At 44.1% G+C, this 24,007-nt stretch overlaps 1 protein-coding gene across 1 annotated transcript in view; it reads left to right on the forward strand.

Moving 5' to 3' along the window:
- KCNJ6 (potassium inwardly rectifying channel subfamily J member 6) overlaps window positions 1-24,007 on the forward strand; it is a 319,730-nt gene that overhangs the window by 113,042 nt on the left and 182,681 nt on the right. The gene's annotated exons all lie outside the window — the stretch shown is intronic.

The raw sequence follows: 24,007 nt of genomic DNA on the forward strand, positions 1-24,007 counted from the left end.
ATTCTTCAGGCCAGAATACTGGAGTGGGTAGCCGTTCCCTTCTCCAGGGGATCTTCCCAACCCAGGGATGGAACCCAGGTCTCCCGCATTGCAGGCAGATTCTTTACCAGCTGAGCCACAAGGGAAGCCCCATACTATATATATATATAAATATATATATATAAATATATATATATATAATTTCAACTTCTCCCTCACCAAACAGTGAAGAACATCCTTAAACAGGTAGCATTCTGCAGTTTAACTTTAACTTTGGGAACCAAAACAGAAAAGCCTCCTTTAGTAATTAACTATGTAATTTATTTTCATTATATTCCAAATGCTATCTTTGACCTTTTTTTCAAGCAGAAGAAATATTACTTCTTCTAATCCCATGAAATTAGAAAAGGAGGTGGGTTTTCTAATCTATTTTTCCTCTCATCCTTTTTTTCCAGATTTTTCTGGTGGGAAAATTGCTTAGAATTTAATTAATGGCTTCTTGGTGAACTGGGTTTTTCAAAAGCCAAACATAAGAGATAAATGAATTGACTTTAGGAAGGTGTACCTGCACTCTTTTAGGAGACTTTACTTACATCAGAAGTTTTCCCTAGTGGCTCAGATAGTAAAGATTTGTCTGCAATACAGGAGACATGGTTCGATCTCTGAGTCAGAAAGATCCCCTGGAGAAGGGAATGGCAACCCACTCCAGTATTCCTGCCTGGAGAATCCCATGGACAGAGGAACCTGGTGGGCTACAGTCCGTGAGGTCTCAAAGAGTCGGGCACAACTGACAACTAACGCACACACACACACAAGCGTGCACGTGCACACACACGAGAACTGATAGTATAAAGATACAAGAAAAAGCCAGCTTTAGGAAGACTGACAGACTTACTAAAAAGCATGATCACATTTTACAAGTAGCCCATTATTTGAGAGGGAGTATAGACATCTTTTTTCTTTTAAATATATTATCAACTTTCAGATCTCTAAACATTCTCAAACAGCACGCTCTTGCCATAATCGGTTTAATAATATGTAATGATGATTTTCAAATGCCAAGAGTTAACAAGCCTAAGAAGCAAACAAAAGAACAGCCTCAAGTTTTGAGGCAATGATATTCTGATTTCAATTCTAAAACTTGGCATAATACACTTCTCAAATAATCAGATCTTACATTTTTCCCCCAGAGCTTTCCAGGCAAAGTGGTCAATCAAACTGAAAGATATTTGGAATTTTTTACTATTTGCTGCCAGAAAAATACAGAATAACAGAAGACTTTATTAACGAAATGTAAAGCAATAACCACATAAGACAAATATCCAGCTGGTCCAGGGTGGATGAGACCAAATAACGTAGAAAACTGTTCAAAGCTCCAGAAAATCATAATGACACAAAAAGAGCTTTCATATTAATGAAGGAGTAAAATAATACTCTGTGGGAATTATCCATGCACTTAAATATATGTTTAATCCCATCTATTAATATTGTTAAGTTGCTCCCTAACCTTTGATGGGTGGTAGCCTAAAATTTGGGCTTCCCTGGTGGCTCAGTGGTAAAGAATCCGCCTGCAATGCAGGAGACATGAGTTCCATCCCTGGGTCAGGAAGATCCCCTGGAGAAGGAAATGGCAACCCACTCCAGTATTCTTGCCTGGGAAATCCCATGGACAGAGGAGCCTGGCGGGCTATAGTCCGTGAGGCTGCAAAAGAGTCAGACAAGACTTAGGGACTAAACAAGAGCAACCCTAAAGTTTATACCTCTTACCAGCAAGATTCAGAACCATTCTGACCCTGACTGAAAGGCAAAAAGATTGCATATATATTGGTTAGAGCCTTAATACACATCCTCTACTGGAGAAAAGGTAGAAGAGGATGAGGAAAACATTTTTTAAAAAATCAGAACTCCTCCTCTTGAAATCACCTCTGATTCTCAGCAGATTAAAAATATCACTGTGATGAAAGAACAAGAAAAAACGGCTTGGAATCACACAAGAGACCTAAAAGGGAACTGGGAGGGGAGTCTTATCATGATGGAGAAACTGTCATTTTTAAATTGACTGTATTGTAGGTTACTATAGAGACCTACATTGCACGGCCTGGTGAGGAGGTGAACCTACAAAAGTTTCATGACAATCAGAGCTGGCACACACTCAAGCTTTCACGGGGTAGAAACGTAGGATTCTGTCATCACTGGGATGTCGCTGGCTAATGAGAAGCCCCCAGGAAGGGCCGTGGCATTCTAAGCTGGCAGGTTGGGCATTCTGTTAATTTGCCTCATTAGTCCCTGCCTGCCTAGCACAGGACGCATCCACGCTGCAGAAGCCTGATGGACTGAGAGGCCGGTTTCCATGGAGATGTTTTGCAGCTTTGCTGGTATTTCCTACAGAAGGGAAAGAGACTGTCGGGGTGCTCAGCGTATGTGTACACACACACACACACACACACACACACACACACACAGCTTTCAGTTAGACAAACTGGCTATGGAGGCAGACATATGAGACGACTGAAGAACGCTAGTGGGGGCTGAGGAATAAAGACCAGATCAGGGAAGGTTTGGGGGTGGCTCCTTTTTGAGGCATCTGTAACCTTTGGATTATGTTTTCTGCGGAGAGTGAAGAGAGGACCATTCTGTCTAGGTACTAGGTGTAGAGAGGAAGCTGAACCTTAGTGGGCAAGACTTCCTGTGAGTGGGGAAGGATGGCCAGGTGTGGAACCCCAACTCTCCCCAGAGAGCCAGGGAGACAAGGAGTCCCTTCGCAGAGTAATTGTGAGTGTCAGCATAACTATATCAAACCCATCAACAGTAACTACAGCCACCCCTGGCAGTTGATTTCTGAACCAGGAGGAAGTTCTGTTGTTGGCTGGTTTGGGAAGGGTTGTGGACAATCTGATGAAAGTTTCAGGCCTGAGGCTCCCTCTTGCTCTCATGACAAGGAAAATATTTCAGAGAAGAGTGGGAGAAATTCTCCTTTTATTTAGGGGTCTGAGCATGGTCCCAGCACCCCCGTTATTAGCTGTGTAACTTCTGTGTGACTTCAGAGAATTTACTTGACCTGTTTTCTCTATCTAAAAGCAAAATTAATGAGTTAGTGTCTGCATAGCGCTTAGAATGTGTCACAGGCTTACGCCAGCACTTGGCTTTCTCACTGGTTTATCACAGCAGCTTTTGGGAATGAATGCAGTTGTTATCATCATGCTGTGGAGGAGGAAACTAATGCACAGAGTGGCTAAGGAACTTTCCCCCAAGATCACATGATGAGGAAAAGAACAAAGTCAGGATTCCAACCCAGGTCACCTGGCTCTTAACCCAGGTGCTCTGTCTCCACGCTGGAGTCCCTGGCTTCAAGACAAAGAGGCACTGAATCATTTTTATTCAACTTGCTTTACTGTATCCATGTATTTAAACTTAACAATTCTATGAAGTTTGGTGCTAATGGACTTTCAGATAAGGAAACTGAGGCACAGAGAAGTTAAAAAAAAAAAAAAAGTTGCCCAAAGCTAAGCAGCTAAAATGAGATGGTTGGATGGCATCACCGACTCCATGGGCATGAGTTTGGGTAAACTCTAGGAGTTGGCGATGGACTGGGAGGCCTGGTGTGCTGCAGTCCATGGGGTCGCAAAGAGTCAGACTGAGCAACTGAACTGAACTGAAAGCAGTTAAAATAGGAGAGGGTTGGAATTTGAACTCAGGCATTCAAGTTTCAGAGCGCTCAGTCAAGGACCTGGGGTTTCCCTGGTGTCACAGTGGATAAGAGTCCCCTGCCGGCGCAGGGGACGCGGGTTCAATCCCTGGTCCAGGAAGATCCCACATGCCGTGGAGGACCTGAGCGCCTGCCCCACAACTACTGATCCTGCGATCGAGAGCCCGCTTGCCACAACTACTGAAGCCCACGCGCCCCCGAACTTGCGCTCCGCAACAAGAGAAGCCCCGGATCTCCGCAACGAGGGGGAAAGCCCGTGTGCAGCGACAGAGACCCAGAGCAACCAGAACAATAAACAAACAAACCAATCAAGGAGGCAGCTTGGAGAAGCACATGTGGCTGGTGGCCAGGTTCCGAGCGGCATCTAAGTGGCTGCACTGTGCTTGGGCGGTGGGGGGCTTGCTCCCCTTGGGAACCAAGCAGAGGGTCAGTGCGCCCACGGCCTCCCAGTACCCACGCTCAGCACCGCTAGCGTCCTTGGCAGTCCCTGCCCCTGTTAGGAGACCCTTGTCAGCAGATTTCACGCTGGAGATGCACCCTCCTCCAGCCAGCACAAACCTGCCCATGACGTCCAAACTGACCCTTCCTGGTGTCAGATGGTTCACATCCCAGCAACAGAGTGGGAGAGGTGAGAAATGACGTTTTGACCAAAAGCGGAAACCAGCCGAAAGCACGTGGATCCTTCCGTGTGTTATTTGTTACCCCAACAGCACATCTTCCCATGGAACAAGAGCAACACAGACAGGGATGGGAAATTTTATTTTATCTCCACGTGGTACCTCGTGCATAGAAGCATTCCCAGGCGTGGCCATAATAACTTGTTTCTGTGCTCACGTCCATTTGCTTCATGTCAGAATACAATGACCCTTTGGTTGAATCCCCAGGTCTGATGCTAGGTTAGATGGATGTGTTTCTTTTTCCTTCTTGCAGCTAACCAGACAATGTGAGACTGAAGAACGCTTCAGTCTCAACACTGAGCTTGGAAGGAACTTGGGTCTGGGACCTCCCAGCATGACCCAAAGATGTGGTGGGGTCAGGGATTGCCGAGGGAGTCATTTTAACCAGGACGATTTCTCAAATGCTAGTGTGACCAACCCCAATGTGATTTTATCAGAAAGGTTTGGGTAGTCAAAGCATTTTTTATTTTTAAGATAAAAGCTAGTTTTACATGCATTCCAGTTTCGTGGGGAAGGAGGAACCCCCCACGTTGGCCACGTTTCTTTCATTTCTCAGCTCTTCCAAGGTGCGAGTCTAGTCCCTTCTCCACCTGAGCGGTATAAATAGCCCTGCCATTTAATTGTCTCTCCAGTTTGGCACTGTTTCCATTTATCCCTTCTGAGATGTCTTTCTATTTGCAAAATGTTTTCCCGATGTTATGCCTCTTGGCTTGCTTCCCCGTGACTCCCCTCCATTGCTCCTAGGAGAGCTCGGCTGTATTAACCAGGGTGCTTCTGGGGGTGCAGGGTGCTTCCTAATAATCCAAGGTTCAGAGGATGCTCCCCTAGCCAACCCCCACCCCACCTTAGATCATTTAAATTCCAGTGCTTGGTAGTCCTGTCAGTTTCAAAGCACATTTCACTGGCTCCAAAGATAAGCCTCACAAAAGGGAAGACATTTGCAAGATTTTCTTGCAAATGAATACAAACAAGACAAACTCCCCAACAGAAAAATAGTCAAAAGCTACAGATGATTCACAAAAGAAGACAGGCAGTCAGCAGTCATATGTGAAGGAAGGTCAATAACAAAAGTAATTTTAAAAAAAAGAAATGCAAATAAAATCACCAATGCGATCTCTCTTTGCCGTTAATATGGGTCAAGATTCTAACATTTGACCACAGGTGGATGAAAGTGGGAAAAATGGGTGCCTTTCATGGTCAATTGACAAATGGATTATCATAAATTTTGGAGAACAGTGTAGCAATATGACTCAAACTCTCGAAATTCTTTTGACACTTATCCTGATTGTATAATTGGACAAATTCACGAAGAGGTATACATATGGATGGATGCTCATCTCAACGTTGTTTGTAATGATGAAAAACTGGAAAAAGTTGTAATTTCCAGCAAGGAAAAATCAATCTATTTATTTAATTGTGATACGATCCTTCAGTGAAATCGCATGAAGCCCTTTATAAGGATGATGTATGAACACAGTATTTGGAAATATCTGCACCAGAAATAATTGAGTGAAACAGATATTGTGTATAGGATGATCCTATAAAGAAAACATTGTATTTGCTTCCATGTGTGTGCATGGATGTTCCTCATAAAGAGATGATATCTGGAACAGCATTTACTAAAACCTTACACTGTCCTCTCCCGTGGTAAGATATTTTACTAGTCAGAGTAGGATGGATGATGCTGCATCAAGAAATAAATGCAGGCACATGATGATCCAATACGGTGGAATTTTGTGTCTCATTCGGGGAAAGCCCACATGAGAGGGGTGGCTGGCTGTGCGGAGAATTCAGGCTCCTGTCATTTTGTGCTTTGCCATTTCCAGTGTGTGGACCCCAAGGTCAGTTTAGGAGACCTTTCCATTCTAGCCTGATGAGAAATCAAAGAAAGGCTATGGTGTATCACAAGGAAAGCCTTTAATGAGACGGGCCCAGAGGTAGCGTGCGCCCCCTCCTAGTGGCCTGCCTAAGGGCCAGGGAGTCAGGACAGCCGTGACTCCACGGGGAGGAGGAAAGAAGTTGCATGAATATCCCATGTCCCAGGTGTGCCAAGATTTTGTGTTTTTCCTGTATTGCTTGAATTTTCCAACTGAGCTTGCTATTGTCATAGCCACGCTTTCCGGGAAACAGACTCACTCAGAAGGACAATGCAGATAGTGGAGTGCAGTTTATTACGCCGGCGGGCCCAAGGCAGAGTCTCCTCTTAGCCAAGGACCTCGTCCAGCATTTGTGAAAATCTTTTATACCCCATGCATACGTGTCTAAACCCACCACCTACCCCATGTGTACGTGTCTAAACCCACCACCTACCCCATGTGTACGTGTCTAAACAGTCAATAGTCAATAAGCCCGCAGTTACATTCCAACCAGTTAATAATCCATAAGCCTGTGATTACATCCTGATAGATACGAAAAAAGTTTATGACCTGTCCGGAGACAGGGGTGATTACGGTATGCTTCCTCTTAGGCAATGAGTAGCCTGGATGTGATCTTCAAGATTCCCCTGTCTGGAGGGGGTCTTATCCTTCCATTGTCGTCCCCACAGGCACTAAGCAGAAAGTTCAGAGTCCGCTGGAGAGGCAGCCGAGCACGGCCAGCACGGACAGGCCTGAGATGGAGTCCAGGCCCTATGAATTCCTTCTTCACTATTATTGTTATAGACAAAAAAAGATGCAATAAATTTCCTTTTTTAAGAATAATAGTGTCTTTAGAGAGAGAGAGAGAGAAATTAAAATAATTTGAGAGAGCTAGCCCAGGAGAAGGCAGGAGCTCTAAATCATGCTGAACTGATATAGTGCGCAACTGGCTTTTTCACCCCAGGAGTCAGGTACCCCTTCTCTCTGTGTGTGCTCCCAACTTCAGCATCAGTCAGCACGAGCTGGGAGAGTGAGATGGCCTTAGGCTCCAAAAACTCGTCTTTCTGTTCTCACGTCTTAGACCTCTAGGGTACAAAGTAGGAGGACGTTACTGAATTTTATTTTGAACACAAGGAAAAGCCAATTGCATTATCAATGGATTATCTGCTGTCATTTTAAAACCATGTGCAAGGCCAGATTTAATCTCATAGAGTGAATAATTCATGTGTTTCTGGGAGGAGGTGGTGGGAGAACTTTGCATTCAATGTTTCAGCAGTCCATCTAAACTTTAGTTGTGATCCTCACCCATGAATTTTGTTTAAGGAAGCTCGTGGTCCTTTACCTCCATCTTCAGAATGACACGGCAAAGCTAACTTGATAGTTCATGTCCAAAATAATCAGCCCATCAAACTCACGTACAGGATTACGATTAACACTTAACATAATCCTCTCACTCCCGACGATGGGATGAATTTCACAGATTTCAGCTGTAGCTGTTGTTCAGTCTCTAAGTTGTATCTGACTCTTTGTGACCCCATGGACTGCAGCACACCAGGCTCCTCTGTCCTCCACTATCTCCCAGAGTTTGCTCAAACTCATGTCCATTGAGTCGGTGATGCTATCCAACCATCTCATATTCTGCCACCCCCTTCTCCTCTTGCCTTCAATCTTTCCCAGCATCAGGGTCTTTTCCAATGAGTCAGCTCCTCGCATCAAGTGACCTAAGTACTGGAGCTTCAGCGTCAGTCCTTCCAATGAGTATTCAGTGTTAATTCCTCTTAGGATTGGCTGGTTTGATCTCCTTGCAGTCCAATTAAAATGTATTCTAAGGTCATCAGACTAGCAAATTGCCGTTTATTATTTAATTCATGGGAAGAAATCCATGCAGTTCACACTAATCTGATCATATAGCAAATGCGTGTCTACCTTGAATCTACAGAGAAAGATTTTTGCATAAGAGAGCATCACAAATTAGCCATAAATAGCCAGCAGCATCCCAGGACATGGCCTCTGCATATTTTCCCTCTTAACTCAAACCCTGTATGTCGGGCTGGTTCCCAGACTCACTGCCACCCAAGAGATACAGGAGGCTGAGGAGGCAGGCCTCACGTCTCTCGGCCCTGCAGGGTCTGCAGTGAACCAGGCTGTCTCATCTGCTTGTCAGCAAGAAAAGAGGTACCACAATTCAACCACTTCTCCCAGCAGGGCTCTGGGCCTGCCGAATGGGAGCAGGCTGGGCCAAACAGCATATTCTTAAAAGGGATGACTGCTGTTGAATCTCCCACAATCCTTGACATTCAGGGTCACACGTTTCTGACTTACAAGCTTGAGAAACTCATTTCAGGGCCAAAGTGTTGCCTTTCTTTCTACTGGCTTAATTTAATTATGACATATAGTTTTCTTTTCATTTTTCTCAAGGCCATGGGAAAATGGACTAAGTCCTCCCCAACTACATTACCAGTTGCTCTAATGAAAGTAATTTTTCCAAAGATTATAAAACACTGGCTTATCTACACTCCGTGCCCCTGAAACATAGGGTAAGTGTAGGTCATTGGATGTTAAAAGCTGTCCCCCAGTGTACAGATATGTTGCTGCCTACATGCTCAGTTGCTCAGTCGGGTCCGACTCTTTGTGACCTGTGTGTAACCCGCCAGGCTCCTCTGTCCATGGGATTTTCCTGGTGAGAATACTGGAGTGGGTTGCCGTTTCCTCCTCCAGGGGATCTTCCTGACCCAGGGATTGAATTCCCATCTCCTGCGTCTCTTGCTTTGGCAGGCAGATTCTTTACCGTTCCAGTCACCTGGGAATACCATACAACTAGGTTACCAACTTCAAAATAGGCCAAACCTCATAGAGATTTCCTAAGAAATGGAGAAAGAAACTGAAAGACAATCCCTTCTAAATTGTTACAGAATATGTTTTTAATTAGCTGAGAAAGAAAAACGTCTTCCAAATCCTATTAAAAGTTGTTTCTATTTACTACTCCCAAAATACTAAAACAATTTAACCTACAAATACTTCTTATGCCTATGTAGAAATTTCTCTCAGCCACTTTACTTGCAAAGATGGAATACAAAAACTGCTTCATTAAATTTAAGGTTTCACTATCCATGTTCTATTGATTGGTTATAATATACATTATAAGTGAATAAAATTCATATTATAAACTTAGCAATTTAGTACTCTCTAAAAGGTAAAACTACATTGCATATGGGCTTTCCCAGTGACTCAGCTATAAAGAATCCACCTGTAATTCAGGAGACCTGGGTTCGATCCCTAGGTCAGGAAGACCCCCTGGAGGAGGGCATGGCAACCCACTCCAGTATTCTCGCCTGGAGAATCCCATGGACAGAGGAGCCTGGCAGGCTACAGTCCATGGGGTCACAAAGAGTTGGACACAACTAAAGCAACTGAACATGCTGTCACATTGCATATATTAAAATATTATCTTTGTCCTATTGATTAGAGAAAAATTTATATTTATGAATTCAGATCAAAATCCTGATTTTGATTGTATAATCAAATTATGATTTTATAATCATTACAATTCAGTTCATTTCAATTGCTCAGTCTTGTCTAACTCCTTGTGACCTCATGGACTGCAGCACACCAGGCCTCCCTGTCCATCAACAACTCCCAGAGTTTACTCAAACTCATGTCCATTGAGTCAGTGATGCCACCCAACCATCTCACCCTCTGTCGTCCCCTTCTCCTCCTGCCTTCAATCTTTCCCAGCATCAGGGTCTTTTCCAATGAATCAGTTCTTTGCATCAGGTGGCCAAAGTATTGGAGTTTCAGCTTCAACATCAGTCCTTCCAATGAACAACTAGGATTGATCTCCTTTAGGATGGACTGGTTGGATCTCCTTGCAGTCCAAGGGACTCTCAAGAGTCTTCTCCAGCACCACAGTTCAAATGCATCAATTCTTTGGTGCTCAGCTTTCTTTATAGCCCAACTCTCACATCCATACATGACTACTGGAAAACCATAGCCATGACTAGACAGACCTTTCTTGACAAAGTAATGTCTCTGCTTTTTAATGTGCTGTCTAGGTTGGTCATAACTTTCCTTCCAAGAAGTAAGTGTCTTTTAATTTCATGGCAGCAGTCACCATCTGCAGTGATTTTGGAGCCTAGAAAAATAAAGTCTCTCACTATTTCCACTGCTTCCCCATCTATTTGCCATGAGGTGATGGGACCAGATGCCATGATCTTACTTTTCTGAATGTTGAGCTTTAAACCAACTTTCTCACTCTCTTCTTTCACTTTCATCAAGAGGCTCTTTAGTTCCTCTTCACTTTTTGCCATAAGGGTGGTGTCTGCATATCTGAGGTTATTGATATTTCTCCTGGCAATCTTAATTCCAGCTTGGGCTTCTTCCAGCCCAGTGTTTCTCATCATGTACTCTGCATATAAGTTAAATAAGCTTGGTGACAATATACAGACTTGACGTGCTCCTTTTCCTATTTGGAATTTCCTATTTCCTATTTGGAACCAGTCTGTTGTTCCATGTATAGTTCTAACTGTTTCTTCCTGACCTGCATACCGGTTTCTCAAGAGGCAGGTCAGGTGGTCTGGTATTCCCATCTCTTTTAGAATTTTCCACAGTTTATTGTGATCCCCAGGCTTTGACTGAAGGCTTTGACTGAAGTTTGAAAGCTGTCTAACCAATAGATTCTCCCTGGCAAGATTGGAGGAAGCAAGACCTTGAAATCATAAAGCCCGTGGATGGAACTCTGGCTTTGCCATATGCTAGATGATCTTAGAGGCATTCCAATCTCTTTTTGTTTTTTTGCAGTAGGAAATGGCAACCTACTCCAGTATTCTTGCTTGGAGAATTCCATGGGCAGAGGAGCCTGGTGGGCTACAGTCCGTGGGATTGCAAAGATTCAGACAGGACTGAGCAACTAACACACACACACACACAATCTCTTTCTTAATGTCAGTTGCCTAATTTGCAGGATTGTCAATGAGAATACTGGTCACATGGGGCTGTGGAGAGAATTAAATCAGGCCAAGTTCACTGCATCTGACTCATATTAGACTCTTCATTAGGCTCATTCCTCTTTTCCATCTTCTTCTGTTAACTCAGGGTGGAAAGATCTGAATTCTAGGTCCCCCACTCTGCTCCCTGCTTGGGGCACACCACTTCCGCTCTCTCTGGATACTTCACATGCAAAAGCAAGGATTTACCCTTCAACTTTTTTTTAACCAGCCAGTGGCTCAGGCTTCCTTCCTTCCTAGCCAGGACAGCTGGTGTGGAGGCAGAGGGTTCATTCACTCAACAGATGTGCTCAAGTCTCCGTGTGCCAGGCTCCGCACTAAAGCAGCATCCTGGTCTCCTCAGTTCAGTTCAATTCAGTCTCTCAGTCATGTCCGACTCTTTGTGACTCCATGGACTGCAGCATGCCAGGCCTCCCTGTCCATCACCAACTCCCGGAGATTACCCAAACTCATCTCCATTGAGTCGGTGATGCCATCCAACCATCTCATCCTCTGTCATCCCCTTCCCCTCCCACCTTCACTGTTCATCAGGGTCTTTTCCAATGAGTCAGCTCTTCACATCAAGTGGCCAAAGTATTGGAGTTTCAGCTTCAGCATCAGTCTTTCCAATGAATATTCAGGACTGATTTCCTTCAGGATGGACTGGTTGGATCTCCTTGCACTCCAAGGGACTCTCAAGAGTCTTCTCCAGCACCACAGTTCAAAAGCACCACAGACTCTCCTAGGGAGACCAGAACAAATGTCACAAACGGGGTGGCTTCAAACGGTCGAACGTTGCTGTCTCACACTCTGAAGGTCCGAAGTTCAGAGTTAAGATGCTGCCAGGCATTCCGTCTGAATCCTGCAGGGGATCCTCCTCACCTCCCCCAGCTCCTGCTGGCTGTCGGCAGTCTTGGCATTCCTCAGTGTGCATGCAGCTGTGGCACTTCGATCTCTGCCTCCTCACATCACAAGATCTTTGCCCTGTGCATCTTCAAGCTGTCTTCTCCATGTGTCTAAATTTTCCCTTTCTGAGGACACCAGTCATAGGATTAGAGCCCATCCCAACCCAGTATCACCTGCTCTGATGTTGGTTACTTCTGCAAAGACCCTATCTCCTAACAAGGTCACAGGCACAGATAGCAGGAATTCGGACTTGAATTTATCTTGGGGTGGGGACACAATATCACCCGCAACAAACAAGAAAGACAGGGGTGACTGAGGCCCTCAGGAGACACTCAGTCAGTTAGCCAGGCTCAGACAGCAAACGGCAAGAGAACCCTTGGCGCCTGTGCTCAGAGGTGAGAGCTGGACACTGAATGCCATTGGGGAGGGAGGTGGCAACAGGGATCAGAAAAATATCTTTTTCTTTTTTTACCATCATCATTATCTTTATTAAAGTAACATAATTTTCAAAATTCAAGGAGAATGGGACCACCTGGGAACCCCAGTATCACTCCTCAGAGGGGATTTTTCTCACATAATCTTTTTCTTGTAATATAATTCACATACCATAAAGTTCACACTTCCACAGTGTCCAATGTAGTGGTTTTTAATATTCTGAGGAATCATCACAAACACCTCATGCCAAGACATCCATCATCCCAAAAAGAAACTCTATGTGTTGTCAGTAATTCTATATTGCCCTGCCTCTGGCAACCACTAACCTACATTCTGACTTGACAGATTTTTTTTATGGCCATTTCATATAAATAAAACTGTATAATATATGGCCAGTTTATTTCTAGCTTCTTTCACTTAGCATAAGGTTTTCAAGGTTTATCCGTGTTCTTTCCTTTTTATAGCTGGATCATGTTCCTTTGTATGGGTACACCACATTCTATCTATCTATACATCAATTGATGGACATTTGATTGTTGGTACTGTTTTGGCTATTATGAATAACGCTGCTGTGAGCATTCGCATGGTAATTGCTGTGTGGACCTATGTTTTCGACTCTCTTGGATATATACTGAGGAGTGGAATTGCTTAGTCATATGGTAACTCTATGCTTAATTTTTTGAAGCACTTGTCAATATGTCCTCCAAAGCAGCTTCACCATTTACAATCCTACAAGCACTTCCCAGGTGGCTCACTGGTAAAGAATCCACCTGCCAATTCAGGAGATGCAGAAGAGTTGGATTTGATCCCTGGGTCAGGAAGATTCCCCGGGAGGAGAAAATGACAACCCGCTCCAGTATTCTTGCTGGGATAACCCCACGGACAGAGAAGCCTGTTGGGCTACTGTCCCTGGGGACACAAAGAGTCAGACACGACTGAGCACACACACAATGAATGAAGATTCCAGTTTCCCCGCATCTTCACCAACACTTGTTATTGTCCGTCCTTTGAATTGTCAGCATCCTGGTGGGGGAAAAGTTGCACCTCTCTGAGGTTTTGATTTGCGTTTCCCTCGTGACTAATGATGCTGAGCATCTCCTTGTGTGCTTATGGGTGATTTTAAAATCTTCTTTGGAGAAACGTCTCTTCAAATCCTTTGTCCATTTCTTTAACTCAGTGCAGAGCATTCTTGTTCACACAAAGGTTTTGAACCCAGAAATAAAATTCAAAGAGGGAGATTTGGAAAGTAGTGAAGGACAGACAATATGAGCAAGAGTTTTCTGCCCAAAGGATCCCCATCACTGAAGCCCAACCTCCTTCCTCTGTGCCCCTGGCCACCATGAAGTCAGGACTTCGATGGAAAGGACACAGACGAAAGGTGAGCCCAGCACAGATGCAATGGAGAAACAAAGTGGGTAGGATACTGCTATTTCCTCAAGCGGAGAGTCATCTGTTTATCTTAATTAGAGGCAGAATACCACTTTCTTGTCACTGCCTATCGGTCACAGGGGGAAGAGAGAATGCTTCTCCACCAATTTGAGGCAGCAATTACCAGCCACAGTGGTGACGTTCGGCTAAAAAACCACCTCAAAAAGTAAATCCCCGTGATGAAATACCGCCTAACACAGTCCCAGGAAGACACTTAAGCCAATTAGAGTGGCAGGAATTATGACAAATGCTGTAATTATGATTCAGGCAGACTGACTATAAACCCATGAATCTTCTGCCCCTGACCTGGCCCCAGCATCCCCGGGAATTATTTCCATGGTGGAATGATGTTTTGTTCTATTAAGTACATTTGGAGAGCACTCAAATACTACGTAATGGGAAGTGTGGATTTGAGGTCATAGATCCTCAGCCCAGCTGTCGCCTGAGGAAAGCACTAAAATGGGAAATTAAGCTTCACAGTCTGCTCACCCATCCTGTGGCTGTGAGGGTAGAAAGACGTCCCTGGCAAGGGGGTGGGTTGATTTTTTTGTTGCTGTTGTTGTTCCTGGTCACTTGCCTGCTCTTCCAACTGGCCCTGGAGAGAAGAATATAAATATTCTGTCAAAAACTTGCAGCTTGACTTGTCCCCTAGGCTAGGACAACAGTCAGCTGAGAAAGTCACCTATTTCAAACTCAGCACCTTCAAAAGGCTTTCAGAGTTCTTACCACATCTGGCAGAGTTGAAAGCGCTGCTGTTACCCCTGGGTCAAGCAAGTCAGGAATGAAGGGTCTGAGTGAGTGTCCTGGGATAGAGGAGCTCACCGGCCTTTCGGTGGAAGATTCTCAAGTCTGCACACATAAATTATTACTGCAGTGTTGCATCAGTTCTTGAACTATTGCAGACACCTCTGCTCTTCTCTCTGGGTATTTCCTTCTGAGTAGGTCTTTCTTGCCATGGTCTCCTATGAACCTCAAACTGATTAAAGCATCATTTTCCAGAGAGATGGCTACAAAACACCCAAACATGGGTTGTAGTAATTTGCAGCAACAGGAAACTTGTATGGATTTATTCCCTTACAGTTCTGGCAGCTAAAAATCTAAAACAGAATAGCCTGACTGAGTTCTTTCTGGGGGTTCTAAGAAAGAATCTGTTTTCTTGCATTTTCTAGCTTCCTGGGACTTCCCTGGTGACTCAGATGGTAAAGAATCTCCCTGCAATGCAGGAGACCTGGGTTTGATCGCTGGACCAGGGAGATCCCCCGGAGAAGGGAATAGCTGCCCACTCCAGTATTCTTGCCTGAAGAATCTCATGGACAGAGGAGTGTAGTGGGCTACAGTCCGTGGGGTCACAAAGGGTCAGACATGACTGAGTGACTGATACTTTTACTTCTAGCTTCTGGAGATGCCTATAGTCCTTGGATCATGGACCCATCCGTACTTCATCAGCAAAGCCATCAGTGGGGTTGCTCCCTCTCTCGCTCTCTCTTCCACCCCCACCTCCATGTCATCATATCTCTGTTGTCTTTTTCTTCTCATCCTGACTCCCCCTTATAACGACCCTTGTGATGACATTTAAGGCCCATCCAGTTAATTCAGGAGACTCTCCCCATCTCAGGATCCTTAACTGAATTCCGTCCGCAAAGTATCTTTTCACTGTGAGGTGACATTAACATGTTCTGGGAGCTAGAACATGGACATTTTGTGGGGTCCATGATTCAGCCCAGTATAGTCTCCCCAACATTGAACACCAGGGGACTGGGGACCTTTCCCCCTGTGAAAGAATTTACTTCTTGCTAAAAGAGGAGACTGAAAAAATATCACCTGACAAGTATATAATGGAAAGACATTCAGATCCTCCATCCTTGCTGTGGTTTCTCCTCCACCAGAGAGAAAGATAGGCCCTGATATGCGGTGAAGTCAAAGACTTAAAACTGCTCTGTGTCTGTAGAAAGAACTGAGAGCTCTGTGTCAACGCCAGCTTCAGCACCCACAGGCCACGGGTTGCATAACATGCGGCCAATTGCACCTTCCCTGAGTGTAGTCTCTATAGCTACACTTTCATCAACCCTTTGTGGGGACAGTATCTTTCATAACGACCACAAAAGCTGACTAGGGGCAATACTTTTAAGAAAATGTATGGGAAGGGACTTTCATAAACAAAATGGCAAGTAAGTGTAAGTTGTTTGACATTACTTCTTGGTCCTGACCGTACCCCTTGAGTTAGGGAAAGGGTGGGCGTCTCCACTTTGCAGTGAAAGCAGCACAAGAGCGGGAGAACCACGGTGGAGATGAGTTCACACCCTCAGGAAGCCTTGCCTTTGGGGGTGGGGCCACGGGAGAGACACATAAACAACCTCAGAATAAGAGGCAAGAGAGTCCTGGGGAAAACGCTGAGTGTGCACAGAGGGCGGGCAGTTTCCACAAGTGCTGTTTGAATTTGAAAAGAATAGAATTCTCTAGACAGTATCCAGGAGAAAATATGGGGGCAGGATGGTTCAGTTCAGTCGCTCAGTCGTGTCCGACTCTTGCGACCCCATGGACTGCAGCACGCCAGGCCTTCCTGTCCATCGCCAACCCCCAGAGTTTACCCAAACTCATGTCCTTCGAGTTGGTGATACCATCCAACCGTCTCATCCTCTGTCATCCCCTGCTCCTCCCGCCTTCAATCCTTCTCAGCATCAGGGTCTTTCTAATGAGTTAGTTCTTTGCATCAGTGGCTGAAGGATTGGCATTTCAGCTTCAGCATCAGTCCTTCCAATGAAAACCCAGGACTGATCTCCTTTAGGATGGACTGGTTGAATCTCCTTGCAGTCCAAGGGACTCTCAAGAGTCTTCTCCAACACCACAGTTCAAAAGCATCAATTCTTCAGCACTCAACTTTTTTTATGGTCTGACTCTCACATCCATACATGACTTCTGGAAAAACCACAGCCTTGACTAGATGGACCTTTGTCAGTAATGTCTAGGTTGGTCATAGCCTTTCTTCCAAGGAGCAAGCATCTTTTAATTTCGTGACTGCAGTCACCATCTGCAGTGGTTTTGGAGCCCAAAAAAATAGTCTTGTCACTGTTTACATTGTTTCCCCATCTATTTGCCATGAAGCGATGGGATTGGATGCCATGATCTTACTTTTCTGAATGTTGAGCTTTAAGCCAGCTTTTTCACTCTCCTCTTTAACTTTCATCAAGAGACTCTTCAGTTCCTATTCACTTTCTGCCATAAGTGTGCTGTCATCTACATATCTGAGGTTATTGATATTTCTCCCGGCCATCTTCATTCCAGCTTGTGCTTCATCCAGCCCAATATTTCACTTGATGTACTCTGCATATAAGTTAAATAAACAGAGTGACAAAATACAGCCTTTTTATACATGTACATATACAATATGCAGAGAAGGGAATGGCAAACCATTCCCAAAAAAACTTCAGTATTCTTGCCTTGAGAACCCCATGAACAGTATGAAAAGGCAGGATGTTTATGTAATCCTACTTGTCCTCTGAGAGTTTTATACAAAGTGGGTGCTCCAAAGGGTTGGTATCAAACCACAGACAATAACTGAAACAAAAAGTTGGGACTGTTTGCAAGATTACTCAAGCACGATAGCGGTGTACCTTGATCCAGAATATCTAGGAGCAGAGGCCAAAGGGTTAGGTTCACATATCCAGATTATATAGAAGGACCCTTGTTATCTGAGATTGAGAAATTGGAGAATTGAGTAAGGCAGTAGAAGTTGTCATATACAAGAATGCCTCCCCAAGATTTGGCTAAATTAGCAACTGGTCCTCCCTGTATCCCAAACATCTCGCTTCCTTACCTCTCATCAAAATTAAATCCTTCTTATAGGCATTAAGTCCTTTATAGGTCAGTCTCTCTGAGTCACAGACATTACCTGGTAATCCCTCACAAGTGAATTATGAAATCTTGCAATAGATGCAGGATTTCATAAAGTCAATTGAAAGTGGTCAAGTTGGGGACCTCCTCCCATCACTGGGGACGTCATCAACACAGCATGACCTGGCAGAGATGGGCTGTGACAACCGAAGAGGAGGTAATAATTAGGAAGATGGCAAACAGGAGGTGCCTTCAAAGAGAACTATTCAAGTAGCAAAAGGTTATTAGAGGCCCTTGGGGAAATAAAGCTTCAGCATATTTTTGCAGACCTGACCCTCTTTATGACCTTCTTGGTCATCTCAGTGTGTAAAATGAAGGCAATCTGATTGTTACTAACACACGATATTGCCAGAAAAATCACTCAGATGAAAAAAAAAAAATCAACACTTCATTTCTGCTTTTTCCCTAAGAATTTTTGCGTAGTTATGATGATAACTAAAAGCATGTTCAATAGAACAGAAAGTAAATTTATTTTCATAGTTTCTGTTTCAGTTTTCAAGGTAAAGCCTTAACAAGCATACTTTTTTTTTTTCTCATTTTTTTCACTGTTCAGCATGAAGTTTTCTTTAAGTGGATTCCCCTGTGGTCTTTCCCCAGCCTCATAAGGGAGTCCTACACTGCATTCTCTGCATCCTGTATCCCGTGTGGAATAAACAGGTACCCTGGTGTGTGGCCAGCTGACACCCCACCAGGGTACCCATGAAGAAGTCTCTGCTCCAGCAAAGCTGAGCTCAGTCTGTTCCAGCCACATCTTCCTTTTCTTTTGGAGAATTCTCTATTTCCAACTTCTTCTAGGACCTTCTTTTCTTTTTCCAATTTCTTCTAGGATTTGAGAATTTCAGTCAAGGAATGAGCCTCTTCTAATCAATGCCTAGGGTAAACTTGTCAGCATCTCTTGGTGTTATCCTAGGGGTGAGGAGTCCAAGATTGAAGAGAAAAGGGGGGTTGGATGCCCCATTTTCTTAAGAATTTTTGAAGAAAAAAAAAATATAACTGTAGCTTTAAGGTGGCTCAGACAGTAAAAAATCCTCCTGCAATTCAAGAGACCTAGGTTCGCTCCCTGGGTCAGGAAGATCCCCTGGAGAAAAAAATGGCAACCCACACCAGAACTTTTGCCTGGAGAATCCCATGGACAAAGGAGCAAGGTTGCAAAGAGTTAGACACAACTGAGCAACTAGAACACAGCTTTAAAATAGAGTCCATAGGAGGAATAACCAAATCTATTCTGAAAATTCTCCCTTGAAATGAGGACCTTTGAGGGAAATCCCAAATAAAATCACATTTTAAAAAATATTTAAGTAAAGAATAACCTGTAGGGACTTCCCTGGTAGCCCAGTGGTTGAGAATCTGCCTTGCGACGCAGGGGATGTGGGTTCCACATGTCACAGGACACCTAAGCCTGGATGCCACAACTACTGAAGCCCAAGTGATCTGGAGCCCACATGACTGAACTAAGACCTGACGCAGCCAAATAAATAAATATTTTTTAAAGAAATATATTATTTAAAAAAAAGAATAATCTTTCCCAATGTCATATAAGAAATTGAATCAAAGCCCTAGAAAACATCAAGCAAGTTATTCTGAGAGAACGTGGAACAAATATTTCAGTAGATATTTTCTAGGCATTTTTCTTTTCTACAAGGTAGAACTGTTTCATTTCTTTGCACAAAGTTTTGTGATCTAAACTGCAGTTGGCTGAGCTGTTATCGCTTCCACCCCAAGCAGAGCTTTTGCTCTTGTCTGTCGGACATAATTATTGTGTGGGGGGTGCTCCCATCATTCAAGGTAGTGAGAAAAGGAACAGTTATCCTGGGAACACCTTGTCTCACCCTCCCCTGAAAATACACAAACCTTCTCACTGCTGTTAAAGAGCAAACCATTCAGTGGTACTTGCTAAAGAACAGGAAGGCAGATGTCATTCAAAGAGGGCTGTCGCCCGAGGTCGATGGAGCTGCTACTGCAGTGGGGTCTTGCAGGAGAGAAGCTGGACTCAAATCTGAGGACAGCATAGGCAAGTGGAAGATATAGTCAAGGGCAGGGCAGGGTCAGTGGGAGGGGGAATGACCTAGAGGAAATGTTTGGGTAATCAGACACCCCCCGGGGGTGGCGGAGGACAGGGAACCTGATCGGACATGGAGGGAGATCAGATGTCGAAGGTGTGGAGTTCTGGTTAAACTGTCTTCAGAGAACCCTAGCTAAAACTGGACAATGCAGGGACAAACATGGAACTCTGAAAGCCAAGACCTGGTTGAAAAAGAGTTCGAGGAACCCCAAATAGAGTTTGATCAAGGAGAGATCCTCTGTCACCATGCAGACCCTAATGGCACTGGCTGACATGTCCCCATTTCCAGCTTCTCCAACCCTCCCTCCTTTCTGCTCCCCAAAGTTGCTGCAGCCGAAGCCCACCAATGACAATGGCTGACTAGGCTGCTTTCCCTCCCAGAGGCACTATAATATTTTTAACAGCTGAACTGTGACTATAATTCACATAGTATACAATCCACTCATTTAAAATGGACAAATCATTGATTCCTAGTATATTCTCAAATACATGCAACCATCACTGAAGTCAATTTTCAAACATTTTATCACCTCAAAAGAAATCTATAAAACCCACTATTGGGAGTAAATGGGCAACATTTTTATTGCTGTTATAATTCCATGTTATGGTTATGAAACTGTATTGATTCAGAAACTGTGTATTCTGTTGCCCACTTATTCCCAATAGTGGGTTTTTACAGATTTTCCTGGCTGCACAAGAAATCTCACTTGTTACACTGTTTGCAACCCACACCCAAATCCTGCTGCATTGTAGCCACAAAAAGGCACAAAGGAGAATCCAGAGAGGACATCTTACTGCCAACTGCAATTGTATAGACAAATAACACAAGGATTCAGTGTACGGTAACAAAATCCACATGCAGGCAAGTGGTCTCCGGGTAGACCTGATTGAGAAAACAGGGAGGGTCTTGTTTTCACTACCTTAAGTCTCAGTATTAGCACCAGGAGGGAGCTCAGAGACCGTCTGATCCAAGGACTTCACTTTGTGTGGGAAAGAACTGAAGCAGAATTAGACCCAAATTCATCTGAATGAAATGAAGCTTGGTCCTGTCTGTGACCACTCATCCAGGATACTGGCATTGACCCTGTTAGCTTAGACTCCCAAAACAGCTAGCACTCTGCCCCTTGACAATGAAGTCAATCTTTCCTTGGGTTCATAGGTTTAATACATTTTAATGAATTAATCCATTCTAATACTTCTTTAATTTTGCTTAGTTTCTAACACATCAAGCTTCGAAGAAGAGGCAAGAAGAAGGTCATTGATCCAGCTAAGAGCAAATAGCATCACATTTGCTGACTAATCTTGACAACATTCAAGCCTTTTCACTTTCATGCAATGCCCACTGAGACATGAAGACAAACCTAGATGCAACCTAGGATCAAGGCGCACATAAACCCCACTTTCTGGCCTCAAAGCAAACAGTGTCCAGTCATAATTCTGCTCTGTTATGGTAGACTTCTGGTCTTTCCCATGTAACAACATCCTAAAAGATCATCCCTTCACCTCAGTCTCTCACTGTTGTTGTTTAGTCACTAAGTCACCTCCAACTCTGTTGCAAAACCGTGGTCTGTAGCCTGCCAGGCTCCTCTGTCCATGGGATTCTGCCTGCAAGAACACTGGAGTGGGTTGCCATTTCCTTCTCCAGGGGACCTTCCCAACCCAGGGATGAAAGCGGAGTCTGCTGCATTGGCAGGTGGATTCTTTATCACTGAGCCACCAGGGAATCCCTCAGCCTCCCAGAGATTCTCTGATTTTCTACATCTTAAATGCAAGGGCAGGATAAGACTCTATCACACTCCCTCAAAATAGGGAGAAATCCCAGGAGGTCAATGCCTAAAAGGTACCTTAATGCCTAAGGGGAAATCTTTTACCCTTATCATGCCTCCATTTCTTCATCTATAAAATGGGCATAAGAAAAGAATACCCGCTCCAAGAGATTATTTAAGGCTCAAAGAGATTACTTAAATTTCTTTCTTTTTTTTTCTTTTAAAATCCCCAAATTGGGGTTGAATTCCATGTGGTGATCTCACATTTCACAGGAACTCGAGGAACTTCCCTTGTTCCCTTTAAAAATGGCGGCCTGCCCTGAGGGTGGATGGAGCCCATTCTTGTCCTGATTTCACCCCAGCCCCTCATGATACACCAGCCGTAAATCACAACGGGAAAGGTTCCATAAAGCAAGCTTTCATCCTCCCACAGGCGTCATGGGGAATGTGTCTCCACAGGAACCAGTCTTCCAGATAACAGAATTTACCCCTTCACAGTGCCAACACTTTAACTTCGTTTTATTATCTCAATGGAAATTTTTCTAAAATGTGTTCCATCTTTCCCCACCTTCTTTATGTCGAGTTTGGGCTAAGTATAATTTAATCTTCTGTCTATGACTTTGTGTCTGTACTGTGAGCATACTTCAAGACATAGAGTTGGGTTTGAATTTTAGATTCATTGTTTTCTACTTCAGATTGGCCACACCTGTCTCTAAGCCCTGGAAAAGCAGGGTTTGTATGAACATTACCCAGACCTCTAGCCCACTCAAAGACAGACTCGCATCCCTCCCATAGACATCCACTGCCTTAATTTTTTTATGCTATTAAATAGCAGATACAGATGCAAAATAAATACATTGTTGAAAATTCATTTGTAATAATTAGGAAATTAATATTAATTGGGTATTTACTTTCACTCTTCCTTGGGGCAAGTACTTCATCTGCACCTATTTGTTATAACAACTCTTTGAGGTGGGTGCTATTTCATTATGTTCATTTTATAGATAAGGAAACCAAGGCATGAGGGTTTAAGGAATTTAGCCAAGGTCAAACAGCCCAGAAGTAGAAGATCTTAACTTTTATCTAAGACAGTCTGTTCCAGAGACACAGCCTCCACTAACCAGGGTCTGTGACAAGGGGGTCACAGACTAAAGTCTGTGAAAATAAATAAATTTAATAAAATAAATTTAACTAGCACTGTAAAAAAAAAAAAAACTGAGGTAAAGAAAAAGAGAACAGAGAAACGTTTCAGTGTGGAGTACACAATAAATTATGCAGGAGACTCAGATTCAATCCCTGGGTTGGGAAGATCCCCTGGAGAAGGCAATGGCAACCCACTCCAGTATTTTTGCCTGGAAAATCCCATGGGCAGAGCAGCCTGGCAGGCTACAGTCCATGGGGTTGCGAAGAGTTGGGCATCACTAAGTGACTGAGCACACAGAAGCACACAGTAAATTAGAAAGAATTATCCCATGAAATTTGGGGTTGAGTCTACACACACACAAGCACACACACATTCACAAGTGCATGTATACACAAATACATATGTCCACTGAATTATAGGGGGAAAATATTTCTGATTGTGAAGTGAAGTGAAGTCACTCAGTCAAGTCTGACTCTTTGCCACCCTGTGGACTGTAGCCCACCAGGCTCCTCTGTTCATGGGATTTTCCAAGCAAGAATACTGGAATGGGTCGCCATTTCCTTCTCTATCTTATTGTGAGTTACTGTCCAAAAAAGTTTGAAAACCAAGGCACTAGGCCATATGACCTCTTCTAGTGGATGGATTATTTTTTACTTTCATGCATGCAAGATTTCCTGCCTTCCATTTATGACAAGGACAGTAGTAATAATTTACTTCAAGCAAACCCCCACCTAGAAAACCAAGTCAGGCCCCAGGCCTTGCCTAAGCTGTGTGGTAATGTGGTCAAGCCAACAGCCTCTGGAATCAGACTGAACTGGGTTCAAACCCCAGTGTTGAACTTCCCAATTGGGCAAATGACTCAACCTCCCCCAGCACCAGGTTCCCCTACAATTAGCAGCCTCCCCTGCATGGTTCCTTCTTAGCATGGTTCCTCCCTGGCGTGGTTCCCACCAGGACCAAACACAACGATGCCCTTCACATGCTTAGTAGAGAGCCTGGCCCTCAGTAAGCCTTCAAGGCAAGCAGCTCTTGCTCCCTTAACCAAACTCATCCCTCCACAGCAGGTGTGACCAGGAGGAGGTGGCTTTGCCCGCTGTGATGTCTGCCAGGCGTCTCAGCTAATGGCTGGGGATGTGGGGAGAGGGAGGTGACTCAGTGTGACAGAGAAGTCAGCT

The sequence above is a fragment of the Cervus elaphus genome, chromosome 19 (assembly GCF_910594005.1).
Source record: "Cervus elaphus chromosome 19, mCerEla1.1, whole genome shotgun sequence".
Lineage (NCBI taxonomy): Eukaryota > Metazoa > Chordata > Mammalia > Artiodactyla > Cervidae > Cervus > Cervus elaphus.